This window comes from Caloenas nicobarica, chromosome 4 (assembly GCF_036013445.1).
Source record: "Caloenas nicobarica isolate bCalNic1 chromosome 4, bCalNic1.hap1, whole genome shotgun sequence".
NCBI classification, from domain to species: Eukaryota; Metazoa; Chordata; class Aves; order Columbiformes; family Columbidae; genus Caloenas; species Caloenas nicobarica.
Genome location: NC_088248.1, coordinates 21,651,586 through 21,668,065, shown reverse-complemented (window position 1 = coordinate 21,668,065; position 16,480 = coordinate 21,651,586). Strand labels below are relative to the sequence as shown.

The following is a 16,480-nucleotide window of genomic DNA, read 5'->3' as shown; positions in this document are numbered from 1 at the left end:
ATAAGTGTTGATGTCCACATCAATCGAACACACTTCACTCAAAAATTACCGTAGTATCAAAGTAATGTTTAATACAAAGTAATATCCAAAAAAATTAAATAATTTCAGCTTTCCCCTATAAGAATAACAAAATGACCTTTTTTGGCCTAGCAAAAGGTAGGGAGAAGAAATGAAAATTTCTATTTCAGTTACTTTAAAAGGCCATTTATATCTCCTGTTCATAAGACTCTTCTTTTGACAGAATAGAGTTTAGTTGTATGTCAGAATATTTAGTTCAGTCCAGATCTCTAGATGAATTAAAAACTGGTGTTCCTGACCCTTAGCCAATCTTTAATGTGTTTTAATAGTTCTCCACTACCTCACTGACTCATTCTGTAAATCAAACCTGCCTTCATGAAATCCAGATGAGCAATATTCACTATTCCTTTTCTGGTCAGTTCATTACTATTGACAAAGACTCCAGCTGTGGGTTTTTGGGAGTATTTTTTCTTCATGTATATCTGTGTGCAGTATAATAATATTTGATTATCTTCTCTTCTATTCACCAGGGACCTGGTATTCTCCTTCATTTACATTGACAGTACCAAATACTGAAACAGTCTCATCTGTTGCTGATTAAATTAATTTTTAAAAATCCATCTTTTAATGAAAATTTAGTATTTTTTGTAAAACTGTGATTTTGATTGTGGTAAGTGAATTTCACGTGGCTAAAATAGACTGTTGGAACGGGAGGATGTAGGTTTTGGGAAGTTGTAGCCCTGGCTTTTTTTAATTTTGTCTGTTCGTGCCAGTGCTAAATTTACTGCTGTTATTTGTTTCAATGAAATAAAGCCAAGAAAGCTTCTGTCCTCAAGTATCTTTTTGCAAATGCATCCGAGCCTTTTCTGTCACTGTGTCTCCACACTCTTTACTGACCTGTAAGATGACCTATGGGCCACGCTTCCTCTTCAGAAATGTCCAGAAGTCAGTATTGAATCAGTAGTATGATACTTAGTTCAGCAGAAAATTTGCAACATTGTGCAATAATTTTAGATTCAGGTTCTGTCAGTTGTATTTTTATTGATGATGTAATTAGTGGCATTATCCCATATTTATGTTTATTGAACTAAGGTAAACAGGCATAATAAAGTCTCCCATATGTTTGGAACTACAGGACTATTCAGTAGATGTACACGTTTCTCCTGTTACTGTTCATACTCATACCCTCCTTCTGCTTCTTTTCACTAAAGCAGTAATTCCACTGTAACTTCAATACACTTAAAGGGGAAACTCTGGCTGCTCCCTGGGCCACATCTTTGCAGGTTCTCCAACACAGCGATACTAACATTTGTGTGCCCACATGGCAAACCAGAGCAGGGGAAATAGTGAACCAAGCTCTCTTTTTTTTTTCCTCTCTTTTTTTTTTTTTTTTCCTTTTTTCCTAATAGTTAGTGGGAGTGCTGGGATGTGAGCAGGGTGAAGGCAAGGCCATATCTTTCAGCTGTGTGAAAATTCAGCATTTGTGTGAGATTGACGTGGCTGTGGCCACACTTATCTTGTTTACTTTCTTCTGTCACTGTAGTTGAAAAATATCTCCTGAGGGTTTAGAGTTTTAGCTTGAACATGATAAATAATCAAGCTGTTCATGTTGCACAGATACCACATTCTTTAGTATGAAGTAGTACTTTGCATGTGTTTTCCTTCCCAATCCATTTTTAAAGACACTTTAAGGTTAATACACATCTCAATGTTGTAATTTTTTCATATGTGACTTAAAGCATCTAGAAAGTAGATAGTAAGGGCTCTTTTGGTCCAACCTGCAGATGTATTCATTCGTTCATATATAGTATTCTCTGGCAGTATTGGTGCTGTGATTCTGGTCTCCTGTTCTCTGCAGTGAACTGAACTTCTGCAACCATCTGCAGCAACCAGCTCTGAATTTTGGGTCATCAGTATGTTAGTTAAGAAAGTCAGGACTTCAATAATTTGAATATGAGGTTAGAGTAGATCTGACTATAGTTTCCATTCCTTCACAAGTTGCCAGTGGGAGTTTTCCTCTTTTGTCTCTTTTAGCCTACTGCCAGACTTCTATTTTTAACTAACCTTACGCTGTTCCCAAGACCACTGTAACTGCACTGCAGAAATGAAGGGACACCCTAAGAGTTCGAATTCTCTGCTGTTGGCACTTCTGTCACCCTGGAAAATGTCCTTAGGGGATGGTGGAATGGACAAGCTCTGAAAATTTCTGCTAAGTCATCAGCAATGAATTGTTGGCATTTAAATTGCCCTTGTATAGCTTCCCAGCTATGGAACCCTGGAGTTAATTAGAACAATTCACGCCTTCTTATGGTGGTGGTTGTTGTTTGCTTAGATCTGCCAAAAAGTCTCTAACTTCACATTGTGGGTAATCCTGTTTACTTTAGGAAGGCTTTCTTCACAGTCCTAAATATTAGAATTTGTAAAGGAAAGCCAGGGTTTAGGAGCACAATTACAAGCAATTGATTTCTAATTCGTTCACAGCAGCAGAACCTGTGGATTCTTATTTTTGAGAGAATCACAGAATGGTTGAGGTAGCAAGCCCAGTACCACCCCCTTGCTCAGAGCAGTCAGCTTGTTGCTCAAGGCTGTGTCCAGTCAGGTTTTGGATATCTCCAGGGATGGAAACTCTCTGGGCAACCCATGCCAGCGTTTGACCCTGCTCACAGTGAAAAAGTGTTTTCTTATGTTTAAGTGGAATTTCCTGTGTTGTAGTTTGTGCCCTTGCCTCCTCTCCACTGGGCATCACTGAGAAGAGCCTGTCTTCATCTTCTTATTCCCCGCATTGGGTATTTATCTAGATTGGAAAGATCCTACCAAGCCTTCTCCAGGCTGAACAGTCCCAGCTCTCTCAGGCTCTCCTTGTATGACAGATGCTCCAATCCCTTAATCATATTTGCTGGCCTTCAGACTTCTTTGAAAATCTAAAAGAATATTTCAAGATCCTGGCAGCGGTTTCTGTCCCTGTGAGATGGAACAGCAGTTTTTGTTGGCAATGTACTTGCAGAGGGAGGGCGTGTACACACGAATTGACCTATATAGTGCATTTTTTCCCCTGCTTTATCCCGTTATTAGTGCTTATGGTCGTTTCTTTTGCTTTCAGTTTTGGCCTGAGCTATGAGCTCTGCCCACACAGGGCATTAGATATCCCCTTCAGTTTCTCGATGATGAGAGTGCCTGACCCCTGTTGGTTTCCTGGCAGGGTGAAGTGTAGAGTGGCACTTGGTTCACAGCACAAGGCATGCTCCAGCAGGCGCTTGGTCCCGTTGCTCATTTCGATCTCAGTATTTTTGTGAAATGTGCTTGCTGAAAGCAATGCTGTAGGTGGATGCCACGCTGCTGTCATCGCTGCCTGCAGAGCACCGTAGCAGGTACTCACCAAGCCTTGCAAAGTCTGGTTCTCTTGGCCCTCAACAGCACCCATTTAATTTTATTCCTCTTCCGGCACCTGTCTGAGGTGAGACTCAACCAGCTACCGTCCTTTTTGTGTATGCATGTGCATGTGTGCGTTTGTGTAAAAATCCGTGCAGATGCATAAAAAAAGAATACTGGAGACATCCCTCTGACAAATCCAACCTGTATGACAGCTTCATAGATGGTAGGAGAATATTTGTGACAGAGTGGCAGATTGATCTGAGTAACTGATTGTAGTTCCTTATTTCTACCATGTATTTTACTATAATCTTCACACAAAAAGAATGTAGTTTGGGTACACAGTGAGTGGTGTACAGTCTCTGCCTTTGCACTCTGGAGAAGGCTAGGGACTGTCAGCCGTCGTGGTTGCTCTCTCAAGTCTGATAGCAAGAGACAGATAACTGGCAGGTTGTGGAAAGTGATTCTAGGAAAGTGAGATAGTTGGACTGCTATAGAAGTGGGCCGTGCTTGGCTGAGTTCTCCAAAGGAAGACAGATTTTGCAGAATTCGTTCAACATAATTCAGCGCTAAACTGTGTGACAGTGGTTCTGGCTCCAGCATGGTTTTTTATCTGTCGCATCCTGTCGTCAGATTCCCAAGATGATCTGCCTGGGTGCAGCCTTCTCTTGCTATGCGCTCAGCTGCCTTGACAACTGCTTTGCATTACAGTCATCAAGCAGAGGGTTCCAAAGTTCTGGTTCATTTCATGGGATCTTAACCAACCCGGCTGCAACCGATTACAGCATTACATTTCCCTTGCAGCTTTTCCTGGGCCTGGTGCCAAACAGGTTTGCATCTAGTGCATGTGTCTTGCAGATCTGTGATACAGTAATAGCGACTCTGTCCTGAGCAGCCATCACAGTCTTCATAACAAGCTTCTTTTCAGAACTGAAAATACTATTATGCAGAACAGACCATTTCTTGCTCAAACATGCATGGTGTGTTCTCTGGCTAAAATAGGACAAGCGAAGTGTGTAACATCTGCATGTGTGTACATTTTAAAGTTTTTCTTAGCAATCAGTATTCACTGGCCATTCACACAGCTACTAAGGGGAATGTGATCGGATCCTTCTGAGGAACACAAGAAAGTCCTAGAGAATGGGCCACTCCCTTCCTCAATACAACACATGCTAAATAGCAGGACGCATGAATTGTTGTGGGTGTACAGAGTTCACGTCTTTTCCTTGTGAAGTCACTGCACTAATTATTTTGCCAATTATTTACAGCACCTTTAAGATGAAAGGTGTTAATCAAAATGGACAAACAGAAAGATACACATTCAGGTTCATGTCTGATGGCTGCCTTAAAAGGCACTTGACATCTATCTGAAAATGTGTGATCCTTGTTCCATTACAGGCTGCCTTTATACAGTGTAACTTTTTTTCCCTCTAGTACTGTGCAGTCTTCTCATACAGGCAAAAAAATTTATTTATATTTCATTTCCCTTTTCTGTTTGTTCCTCCTAAAGCAGGATCAACCTCATGGTAAAGGACAGAGGAGCGAAGTCATTTCACTCAGAACAAATACCTTCTGGTTTAATTCAGAATAAACCTGAGCTAGACCCCATTCATTAAACCCAGCAAGCCAGAAGCTGTTAAGAAATATCACCGGCATCAAATCCAAAGCAAAATGGCCAAAGGTAACAGTTTCATCCCACGTGGAAAAATAAAACTTAGCAACTGGGGTTTCTACCCTTTCAAACAGGGCCGGTTACGGTATCTCTTATCGTTTTTTTGACATGTTTTCTGAGTCTCTTAACAGTTATTCAACATCAAGTGATTTTTTAAAAATTATGTTAATCATTGCTATAAATATTTTAAAATAAATCTATAACACAACTGGAGGTCAAATTTGAGAAGGGCTTCCTGAGCAGCTACACTCATCCAAAGTACAGAATCAGACATGTGGGCTTTTGCTTACCTTGTCTTCTGCTGGCAAGTGAATTCAGGACAACACTAGGCTGTCCAGCAGGTTCTTGGGACCTGTGTTTTGATGCGGGTGACAGAAGGCAACTTGGTGAAGAATGACCGTGAAGTGATAAAATGTGGGGGTTTTTTGGGAAAGGAAGAAGGGAAGAGAGCAAAATAGCAACAGTTGGCTTCAGGAAGGACAACTTTAACAAACTTGGAGATTTGTATGGAAAGAAGCTTAATAACAGTTGTTGCCCAGTCCTTAAACAAACTTGACCACTTGAGTTGAGCGAGGCTTTTGGTGCTGCTTTCCACAACATGTTCGTAGTAAGCAGGGAAACCTAGGGTAGGTGAAACTTTAATTACAGGGTTGAGTGTATCTGTCAAACTGCGGGGACCAAGTGCGGTTCTGCAAGTGTCTGTGCTTGCTCTGGTGTTATTCAGTCCTTTCACTAATGTCGTGCATGATGGAAGAGAAAGCGTGTTTATTAAATGTCCTGGTGATATCACGCGTAGGGTTGCACTTCAGAGGACAGAATTAGAGTTCATTCTTATCTTGAGGAATTGAAAAAACAGTCTGAAAAATAGCAGCCAATTCAGTGAGGGCAAAATTCTGTGCCTGGGGCAACGATGAGTGCCACGAAGGAAGGGGAGGGACGAATGTCCAGGCAGTGCGATGCAAGGGCAGGATCTGGATTAGTCTTGGTCAGACACTCTATGTAGAGCTGACATTGTACATGTTGTAGAAAGGACAAACGTCCGGATGAGAGGTCGGGAATGTCTGTAAGGCGCATTTGATGGTTGGGCTCTGCAGCTGGAGCTCTGAATCCAATTTTGGACTCTGTAATGCAAGAACAATGTGGGGGACAGCAGCGGTCAGAGGTTTAGAAAACATGAGCTGTGCATCAGGGTTGCGGGATTTGTGTTTATTTAGTCTGGAGGAGAGATGATAACGGTATTCAAATATGTAAAATAACAGCTTTGAGAGAAAAAGAATAAACCTTGCCTGTGTGAATAAGGAATAACAGGCTTAAATGACAGCAGTGGAAATTTAACTTAAAAACCAAGTAAACCTTTCTAGCAGTGGGGTAGTTGCGCACTGGAACAGCTGTCACAGGAGGCTGTGGAATCTGTCAGGAGAGATTTTTTAAAAAAATAAGTTAGACAAGCAGCTGCCGGGACTGACGGGTACATTTGGTGTGTGGCCAGTGTGCCTCCAGGTGAGGGACAGACAAGATGGCCTCTTGAGGTCCCTTCCAGCTCTCAATTCTGTGACATAAATTCAATAGCAAAGCTGTAATGGCCATTAAATAACCTCTTGAAAGAGACTTGATGGATGAGGCTTTTGGTTTATAAATACTCAGCATACTGTGTTTTAGACTCTGCATCATATTCAAACCCATCTGTAGGCTCATATCCTGTTTTGTCTTTCTTAATATCAGAGTATTTTGTAAAAGTGAACATCAGCATTGAGTCAGACTGTTTCCTGAATATGGAACTTTTCCAAATACAAGCTCAACATGAAATAGAAAGACAGGACTTAAAATTACTTTTTTTCACTCTGCAAAGGAATTGGAACACATCATTCCTAACATTTCTTTTTAGAGTTACCTTGGGACTCCCCAGTCCTCACCTATCTGTCTTATACAAGATTGTCTTCTATAATATTTGTCTAAGAGTAAATTAAATGCAAAATTCATCAGGTTATTTGGACAGCTATATATAAATAAAAAACCCCATTGTTTAAAAATAATCTAAGCCATGCTGAGGATAATTTTTTTTTCTTCTACAGCACGGTTTCAGTCAGGGTGCAAATTTGCCCTGCTGGTTCCTGGGTGTTTTAGCTGAGTTTGGGGCAGTCGTGGTTCTGATTAGTGCCCTGCAGATGCAGCCTGAGCAGAAGGCAGATGGGACAGCAGTGCAGAAGGACAGAGGCTGGTTTGCAGGTAGACGCATGTGCTTGTGGTAAGAGAGCAAGGAGAGAGGTGAAGCCCTTAGAAAGAGTGAGTTAAGGGCTTCAGGGAAACGGCAGAATCACTGTTTATCACTCAGGGAATCTGCAATAAAAGCACTAGGAATGTTTTCTTTTACAGCAGCAACATCATACTGTGAAGGGCGGTACCTCTCCCTGGCAGCTTGGTAGAACATGGAAAGGTGGATCTGGCTGTATGTTTGCAGTTACTTTCATCTTGCTTTGAATCTTTTTTGTTAATTCAGTCAGCGCAGGAAGAGGGACTCAGTCTGCATTTGGGGCTTTATTTTGCATTCCCCCACTGAGGTTTCTGGTCACCAGCTTGCAGTTTCTCTAGTGTGGCAGCTTTTGTGCCACTAGAAAGGATGCAGAAGGCTGAAAAGAAAAATGTAGTCTAAAGGCCAATTTGTCTTTATTTGTGTCTGAATTCTGGATGGGGAGTACTAGTGTTAGCCTCTGGAAAGTGACCTTGATGTGTTATTACCTTCTCTCTAGGAAAGAAAATCCCCCACTTTGGGTGGGCTTGCAAGTGGAAATTGGCACAGTGACAGAAAAAAAAGAAAAAAAGGAAAATTTGTACATACACCACAATGGTCCTAAAGGTGCATAAATGTCTGTGAGTGATTTTAGAAAGGGTTTCTTAGGATGTGTCTCTTAGGCAGAATTGTAGGAAAGAAATTAAAAGGGTAGAAACCTATTTGCATTATGGAAATTAATTAATTGTGGTTTAAAATTAACAATAAGAGCAAATTGTACTTTTCATAAGTTCATATGGACTGGATGTTGTAGCACCCCAAAATAAATGTTGCAAGGAGTGTAAATGGATGAGCTAAATGTGAGGGACACCTGCTTGGGAGTGACTTGGAGAGCTTATGTAAATTCATTAGAGCACATCTTAGAGTTATCAGGAAGTTTTCAGAGGGATATTCTACCATTGTATTGAAATAAAATATATTGTGCAAAGGCAACAGAGAGCACATCATCAAGTTTTTAAATGACAATAGATGCAGAATTTAGTTTTTATTTACAATAGCTCTTATTTCTAGACAAGCAAAAAAAGTAAAGTTATGATGATGGGGCCCTTTGCTACTGAAAGGAGTGATTGTCTTCTTGGCCAACAATGACTAGATAAGCTCTTAAAAACACATTTTGGGGATGGATTTTTGGTGCTTTCTATCCCTTTATTGCAACGTTTCAACTCCCTCAGTGAAAAGAAATAAACCAGTTTCCATCTGGACCATCTTGCATTACTTCAGTTTGGTTTCATGACTGTAGGTGACCTTCCCTGTGTTAACTCTGACTGAGGAACTCCCGGAGCCTGTGCAGTGAGCTAGAGGGACTCTTCCATGATTACTTCTCTTCGGCAAGTAAATTCACAGCTCAGGCCCTTACTTTGCATATGCCTGGAATTTCACATGGTTCTATTCTTATTGTGTAAGGAATGAAGTTACCACAAAGATGATGCTGTTTATGCTAAAGCAGTACAGTGGATAATACGAGCTGGGGAGAATAGAGGTGTTGTTCACTGTTATCCTCAACTTGATGTCTTGGTGTACGTGTTGTGAAAATAATTTTCAAGAAATGACTGCAAAGTTATTGCAGCTTCAGGGTTCATTAAAATCTGCAACTCCAGCTACCTGGCACAGAATTTACAAACACAGACTGATGTAAGTTTTGAACTAGGGAATTTCTCTCTTCTTCGTTGTTTCTTACACGTCGAGCTTAAGACAGACAACAAAAGCAAATCTCAAAGCTTTATAATGCAGATAAAGTTATCATAAGCCTCACTGTTTATTCAGAAGTCTTCTGTTGTGTAAGTGAAGTTTAAATAGGTGTTAGCTTTGAAGCAGAGTTAGAAGGTGGGGAGTGGCCTCGTGTTTGGAAGGCAGCGCGTCCCTACCTGGTCTTTGCCCTGACTCAGGTTGTGTTTCTCTCACCCTGCTGCTGACTGTCCGCTTTTGAGCAACAGGCTCAGTTTTAGCAGTGAAGTGGGCTTCACTGTTTTACCGTGTTCCTCCGTGGAGGCATATTTAAAGTTCATCTTTTGTTTGTTTTTATCCTTTTCACAAACCTCGACATCTTTATCACTTCTCAGTGAGCCTTGCAAGGCAACCTTATTGCCTATTGTTGCACATTTGGAATACTTCTGTGCACGATATTAATGTTTCTTTTTGTGGGTCATACAAGCTCCTTATTGAAAGATTTCCAGCTTTCATAGTTGATGTTTTTAAAAAGAGCAACTTAAGCACCATGTTACTGATACATAAAATCACTTGGGTTCTATTTTCTTCCATATCAGGGATTTTAAAGTATCATAACTACCGCATTTTACCGCATACCATAGTAATGTTAGACATTTACAAAAGCATTTGAGAGAAAAATGAGAGCATGTAACTTAGCTGGTAAAGTTTTTTTTATTTAGCAAGGAGACTTTCTCTGCTTCCTCTGTGCAGTTGTTCTGTCATTCAGATTGTCTGATGATGTGTTTTTCAGGACTTAGGAAACAAAAAGTCCATGTCCTCCTCACAAGCGGAACTAGGGTTCTTTTATTTGAGAAATATTTTGTGTTAATTTTTATTTTTAGAGTATTATTAAATCCCTCTAAATAACTTACGATATGTGACACATATTGTGACTGACAGCACGGCTACATAGACCCTTCCTTTGTTCATGCTCTGCTGCCAGTGCTAAAAGGCTCCCAGGCTGGTGCGAGCTCAGCCCTGGCCACACACTGGGGGACGTGGGTTTGTCTGAACAGCTGCCCCTGGCTTGGTGTTGCGGGGGACGGCACTGACTGCTTTCAACAGCTGCAAAAAGGCATTTAAAAAAAATGAAAACAAAAACAAACAAAAAACCCACAAAAACCCAAACCAACCAAACAAAACCAAACAAACAAACCAACAACAAAAAAAACCCCAACAAAACACTGCAAAGGGGTCAGGCAAACCAGCTTGGAATTTCAGCTGAGGCTTGAGTTAGGAAAAAAAAAAAAAAAAATTCTTTTTATTTTTGTGGGGAATATACAAAATTTTTATGTGGAAAAAGAAGTTGCTTATCTCAGGCTAATAGTGGATGAGTCTGCTCACAGTAAGAGGTACATCCTAAAATAATACCAGACAGGTTGCTGTGGTGCTGGTGGTGACAAGTGAAGACTGCAGCACCGCTCAGGATCACAGGTACCTTCAAGAAGTTGCAGGACATATCTTACTGAGGAACTGCAGTACCTGGAAGGATTCCACTGTTTATTTTAACTGACTCATTACCTTGTCCAGCACTGTTTCTCAGTCAGTTTGTTCATTTTCTGGTTTGGTGGAGTTTTTTAGATGCTTTCTCCCATGGGAGCTTCCTTCTGCATCTCATACTTGTCATATCAAGCTTTATCCCCTGGATTACAAGGAGGGATGTGTTACACACTTCCTTTCCTCTTGTTCTGGATCAGTTTTCATCTACCTTTTCCCAGTTCACCGCCTGTTTTGAGTTTGGCCGTCTCTCCCTCTTAGCCCTCAGCCTCACCCCGGGTGGTTATTCTGTCACCAGACCCTCTAGACATCTGATCTGTTTTCTTCATCACATTTGGGTTGCAAGCAGGATTGATTGAAAATAGTCCAACCACCACTCTCTGTTTTCTCCCTTCTGTTCACTTCATTTTCAAACTTACTTACCTGATTTCTTTTTGACCATCTGTGTGGTGTCAAACTGAATAACCCAAAGTATAAATATGATCTACTCTTTCAGAAGAATGGAGAGAGAATAAATGTTGACCTTCTTTGTTAAGACTCATTAACACCTCTCACTTCCACATCTTTAAGGAATACTTATTGCAAAGGACAATCTAATTTTTACCTGTATGCTTCCATGTGACCATAAGGATCTGCCCTTGTGGATTTTGTTGCTTCTGAGGTCTATGGAGGTGTGAAGACGAAACAGAGAAGCAGCTCTTTTAAGTGAATTACCGAATGTGAGAGCAGACAGTAAATCATCAAAGGGTATAAATATGAATTTATCTTCTTTGAATGACACTTCATGATACTTTTTGTTGGTTTTCTTAGCTTTATCTTTTTTGGTTTATATATTAGATTCATTCTTTCAGTTACTAGTATAAATGCTAGGCATGGCATTGAACAACAGATTATAATATAGTATAAAAGGCTGTGAAGCAGTAAATGAAAAATATTTAAGCTAAGTTAAAGAAAATAATAATCCAAGTACCACATATCAGAGTCCAAAGCCAGTCCCTGGGGAACTTTTTGTGTTTGACAGCTGCTAGCAGTAACAAGGCTGATTCAGTGACTCCAGACAGTTATTTATGTATTCAGGTCACATTTTATTCTCTTCTTCAGTTACAGCTTCAACCAGCTACAGTCTCTTCTCTCAGCATTTCTTGACAAAAGTCAGGCTAAAGGCTTTTCAGAAGGGGTGGTTAATGCACTCTTCATATTGATATTACCAGTTCGAGGATAAGAAAAAAAGAAATGAATCGCTAAATGTGAAAACTGAAAATATATACATGTTCAGAATTATGCCTAACAGCTTAGGAAAGGGGTAGAATCATAGAATCATTTCAGTTGGAAAAGACCCTCAGGATCATAAAGTCCAACTATAACCTAACCTAACTCTAGCACTAAACCATGTCCCTAAGAACCTCGTCTAAATGCCTTTTAAACCCCTCCAGGGGTGGTGACTCCACCACTTCCCTGGGCAGCCTGTTCCAATGCCTGACGACCCTTTCTGTGAAGAATTTTTTTCCTAATCTAAACCTCCCCTGGCACAACTTGGCGCCATTTCCTCTTGTCCTACCACTTGCTACTTGGGAGAAGAGACCAACACCCTCTATGCTACAACCTCCTTTCAGGTAGTTGTAGACAGCGATCAGGTCTCCCCTCAGCCTCCTTTTCTCCAGGCTAAACAGCACCAGCTCCTTCAACTGCTCCTCATCAGACTTGTGCTCCAGGCCCCTCACCAGCTTCATCGCCCTCCTCTGCACTCTCTCTAGTACCTCAATGTCCTTCTTATGATGAGGGGCCCAAAAGTGAACACAGGATTCAAGGTGCGGCCTCACCAGTGCCGAGTGCAGTGCCATGATCACTTCTCTAGTCCTGCTGGCCACACTATTCCTGATACAAGCCAGGGTGCTGTTGGCCTTTTTGGCCACCTGGGCACACTGCTGGCTCATGTTCAGCCGGCTGTCAATCAACACCCCCAGGTCCCTCTCTGCCAGGCAGCTTTCCAGCCACTCTTCCCAGAGCCTGTAGCACTGACCGGGGTTGTTATGACCCAAGTGCAGGACCCGGCACTTGGCCTTGTTAAACCTCATACAGTTGGCCTCAGCCCAACAATCCAGCTTGTCCAGATCTCTCTGTAAGGCCATCCTACCCTCCAGCAGATCAACACTCCCACTCAATTTGGTGTCATCTGCAAACTCACTAAGGGTGCACTCAATCCCCTCTTCCAGATCATTGATAAAGAGATTAAACAGAACTGGCCCCAATACTGAGCCCTGGGGAACACCACTCGTGACCGGTCACCAACTGGATTTGGCACCGTTCACCACAACTCTTTGGGCCCGGCCCTCTCGTCGGTTCTTTATCCATCACAGAGTACACCCATCCAGGCCATGGGCTGCCGGCTTCTCCAGGAGAATGCTGTGGGATACGGTGTCAAAAGCCTTACTGAAGTCTAAGTACACAACATCCACAGCCTTTCCCTCATCTACTGGGTGGGTCACCTTGTCATAGAAGGAGATCAGGTTGGTCAAACGGGACCTGCCTTTCATAAACCCATGTTGATGGAGCCTCATCATATGGTTCTCTTGTATGTGCCATGTGATGTTACTCAAGATCATTTGCTCCATGACCTTCCCCGGCACCGAGGTTAGACCGACAGGCCTGTAGTTCCCCGGATCATCCTTCCGGTCCTTCCAGTCAACTGGGACCTCCCCAGTTAGCCAAGATTGCTGATAGAAAATGAAAGTGGCTTAGCGATCACCTCCGCCAGCTCCCTCAGCACCCTTGGGTGTATCCCATCTGGCCCCATAGACTTGTGGGTGTCCAAGTGGTGTAGCAGGTCACTAACCATTTCCCCTTGGATTATTGGGGCTTCATTCTGCAATAATGTAATAGCAACTCTCTCAAGTGCTGGGCTTTGTTTACCAGAAATTAATGTATTTGAAGGGGCAAGAGGAGGGACAGAACAATATTTCTGCAGTCGATGTCCACCTTATCCTCACCTCAGGGAAAATTCAGATGGTGGCAGTCCCAGCAGTTTCAAACCCCCTGTTGATTGATCAGCTTTACACAGCTACTTGTTATGAAGTTGACTTGAGGTTACTGGGAAAATGATACCAGGTGATGCAGAAGGGCAGAAAAGGCATTGATAAAGATGCATTTAACTAAATTTCATTGAGAATTAAGTTTTAGCTTTACATAAAATGTTTAACTCTTGAGACTTCTCTGCAAAACAATTTCAAAAATATTTTATTATTAGCCTGTAATACACTGAGTCTTAATCTTTCTATTACTTTTTAATGATGTACTGGAGAACTTGAAGGCCTTCCATTTTACTAATCATATTTTGTTTTAAACTCCAAACCCCATACAGAAATGCAGTCTATTACTTAATAATTTCAATATTACTTTGTCATGTATGCTTTTCTAACATAAAAGTTTTGGAATTTGCTGTGGAGTACTTTTTTTTTTTTCCCTTCATTTTAGTATAGGGATGTCATGGTGACAGACTAATTTCTGTGGGCTGTCTCTCACAACAGTGATTTATTATTTAACATTCGTTGGTCTCAGTCTGTCTTCTTTCTGGCCACAGAGTGACCCTCTGTGTAAGGTACTCTTAAAGGATAAGGATGCTGACTGTCTTGCTTCAGGATACACAGAGGACGCTGTGCACAAACCAGTATTATGGTCCCAGGGTCACTGGACTTGTCCTCACTTCACAGAAAACACCATTCCCCGGCATTAATTAGAGGCAGAACCCAGGGACTGAAGGTGGATGTTGACTCACCTGATTCTTCAGGTCACTGGTGAGGTCAGTTGCTGGGTACATTCTGGGAAGATTTCTGGACCGCTGTAGGGACACACAGCTCCGGTTTCCAGGCTGCAGACAGAGCTGCCCAGAGGATAAGGTGGGTGGAAGTAGGTGGTTTCCCTTGGAGCTGAGAAATCTTCCACAATGTGCTGAGGCTGCTGTTGCACCAGAGACCAACTCTGGTTTGTCACGAACAAACTAAGCAGCTTGCCGAATAGAAAAAGCACTCTGCTACAGAGAGAAGATTCAGCAGAAAGAGAAGAAAGCAGCACTGTAGTTAGGACTCCAGGAATAAACCTTTCAAAGGTGTACCTTCAAAACACCTACAGGATCCTCTTTTGCATCAATGAAAAAGATGCAGCTGCTTGGCAAGGGACCAGCTTTCACCAGCTCAGGTTTATCAGAAAGCTGATATTTTTCCGACTTCCCATGAGCTTCCCAGAACTGACAGCTAAAAATCCACCATAGGGAAGAGGATATTATACTCTTAAAAGATAAAGGAGGGATGATGACTAATGCTGAAGTGAATTGTTAAAGAGACTTATTGACTTAATTGAGCCTGCTTGTTTGGTGTGTGTCCCAATTCATTCATTTTTGTTGTGACCATATTGAAGCAGCCTACACCCTTGTGACCTTCTCTTATAATTATTTCCATATTCCCTCTTTTGAAGCGCTGTTTTGATTATGTACTCAAAAACCTCTGCTAAATATCTGTAGCATTAGTACAGAGCTAGATTTTTCCATTGTTTTGAACTCAAGGATGGTAATGAAAAGCATTATTCTTTATTGAAGTTCTTGGAGGTTATGGGTCACTTAGAGCCCTTAGGGCATGAGGGATGGGGTGTCTTGTTTTTAAGTTCACAAAATGACTACTTTGAATAGGCAGAACTTGTTCTCTAACTAGAAATTTGTTGAGAAAAATGTGGTGTTGTGTGGCAGCACTTAGAGGTGCCTCATAATTCCTGTGGCGTGCTGAATATTGTACATATACAGAGTCACGGGAGAAAGTAACAGCAGCTGAAAAGGGGCCGGCAAGTATAACCCTCCCTAAACTCGCTGAGATTGCTATGTGGAATCTCTGTCCCAAATGAAGCATTGTTTTTATCATTGCTTAAATTAGCCACAGTATTAGACAAGTATTTGCCTAAACCACGGTGGAGCTGTCAGGGAGACACTCTTTCAGCCATGGCAGGCAAATTTGCAGTGGTAGGTGACTGTTGGTGGTGTTTTGCCTGTACAAAAAGGGTGTTCATTATTCAAGTACTTTGTTGGATTAATATTTTTTTTTTTGTTTTGTGCCAAGTTCAACGATAGTGACTTACACTTAGTATGATGTTTTCATACTCCTCAGTTCCCCTCCTGACAATCCCAGCCAAATGGTTCTCCTCCGTCACGGCATGCACACATGCGCTGGTGGAGCTGGTTTGGGCAGCAAACCCACAGCCAGTGTCAGGTTAGAGAAAGGTGCTCTGCATGTCACACCTTCCATTCCAATGGAAAGAGAAGGTCTTTCAGCAGAAGTAAGTCTTAAACCACCCCCACCCCCACTGGCTGTTACATTTTAAAAGCTGCTACATGCCTTTGCAGTTTTGTGCACCTCTTGCTTCAGCCGGCCCTTCTCCTCAGGACCCTTGCAGAGAACATTTCTTTACACAAGGCTTGCTGGTACCATTTCTCATGTTGAGCTAAGTAGTACCACTGCTGTCCCCAGTCTCCATGGGCTCTGTGCTCCCTTCTGTCCAGATCCAAAATGGCCATGCTTTTAACTTCTTGAAGCACTCTGTGCCTTTTTTTCTCTTCCTCATTCCCAGTCCTTTTCTCTCTACTTCCTTACAGAGTGCCTTCATGTCAGTGTTTTATGCTGTGTGGAGTTTATTTTTTTGTACGGCAGACTCTCTCTGTTTTTGAAGCAAATAAAAACACTTCTTTAAAGATAATGTCTCACTCTGGGTCTCAGTTTTTCAATGAATAGCCTTCTAAGTTGCTGGGGATTTTGATGCCTGGGGATAGTAGATGCTGGGTAGACCTTACCCTGGATGCCACCCACTCATAGGGATGCTGTGTCCTCTTGGTTTAACTATTGCTGGAGCAATCTTCTGTTCTCCTTCAATGTAAGACTGCTCATGTAGTAAAA

General features: G+C 41.8%; 1 protein-coding gene and 1 long non-coding RNA gene across 7 annotated transcripts in view; one reads left to right on the top strand and one right to left on the bottom strand.

Moving 5' to 3' along the window:
* ZNF827 (zinc finger protein 827) overlaps positions 1-16,480 on the top strand; it is a 106,549-nt gene that overhangs the window by 75,712 nt on the left and 14,357 nt on the right. The window lies entirely within an intron of this gene.
* The window catches only part of LOC135988397 (uncharacterized), a 40,787-nt gene continuing 29,535 nt past the window's right edge, over positions 5,229-16,480 (bottom strand). For 3 of the 4 annotated variants that reach the window (XR_010606141.1, XR_010606143.1, XR_010606144.1), the window contains one exon: positions 13,758-14,577. This is a non-coding gene — a long non-coding RNA (uncharacterized LOC135988397). Of the gene's footprint in view, positions 6,181-13,757; positions 14,578-16,480 lie in introns of those variants that run through there. The other variant, XR_010606142.1, reaches the window with a different exon arrangement.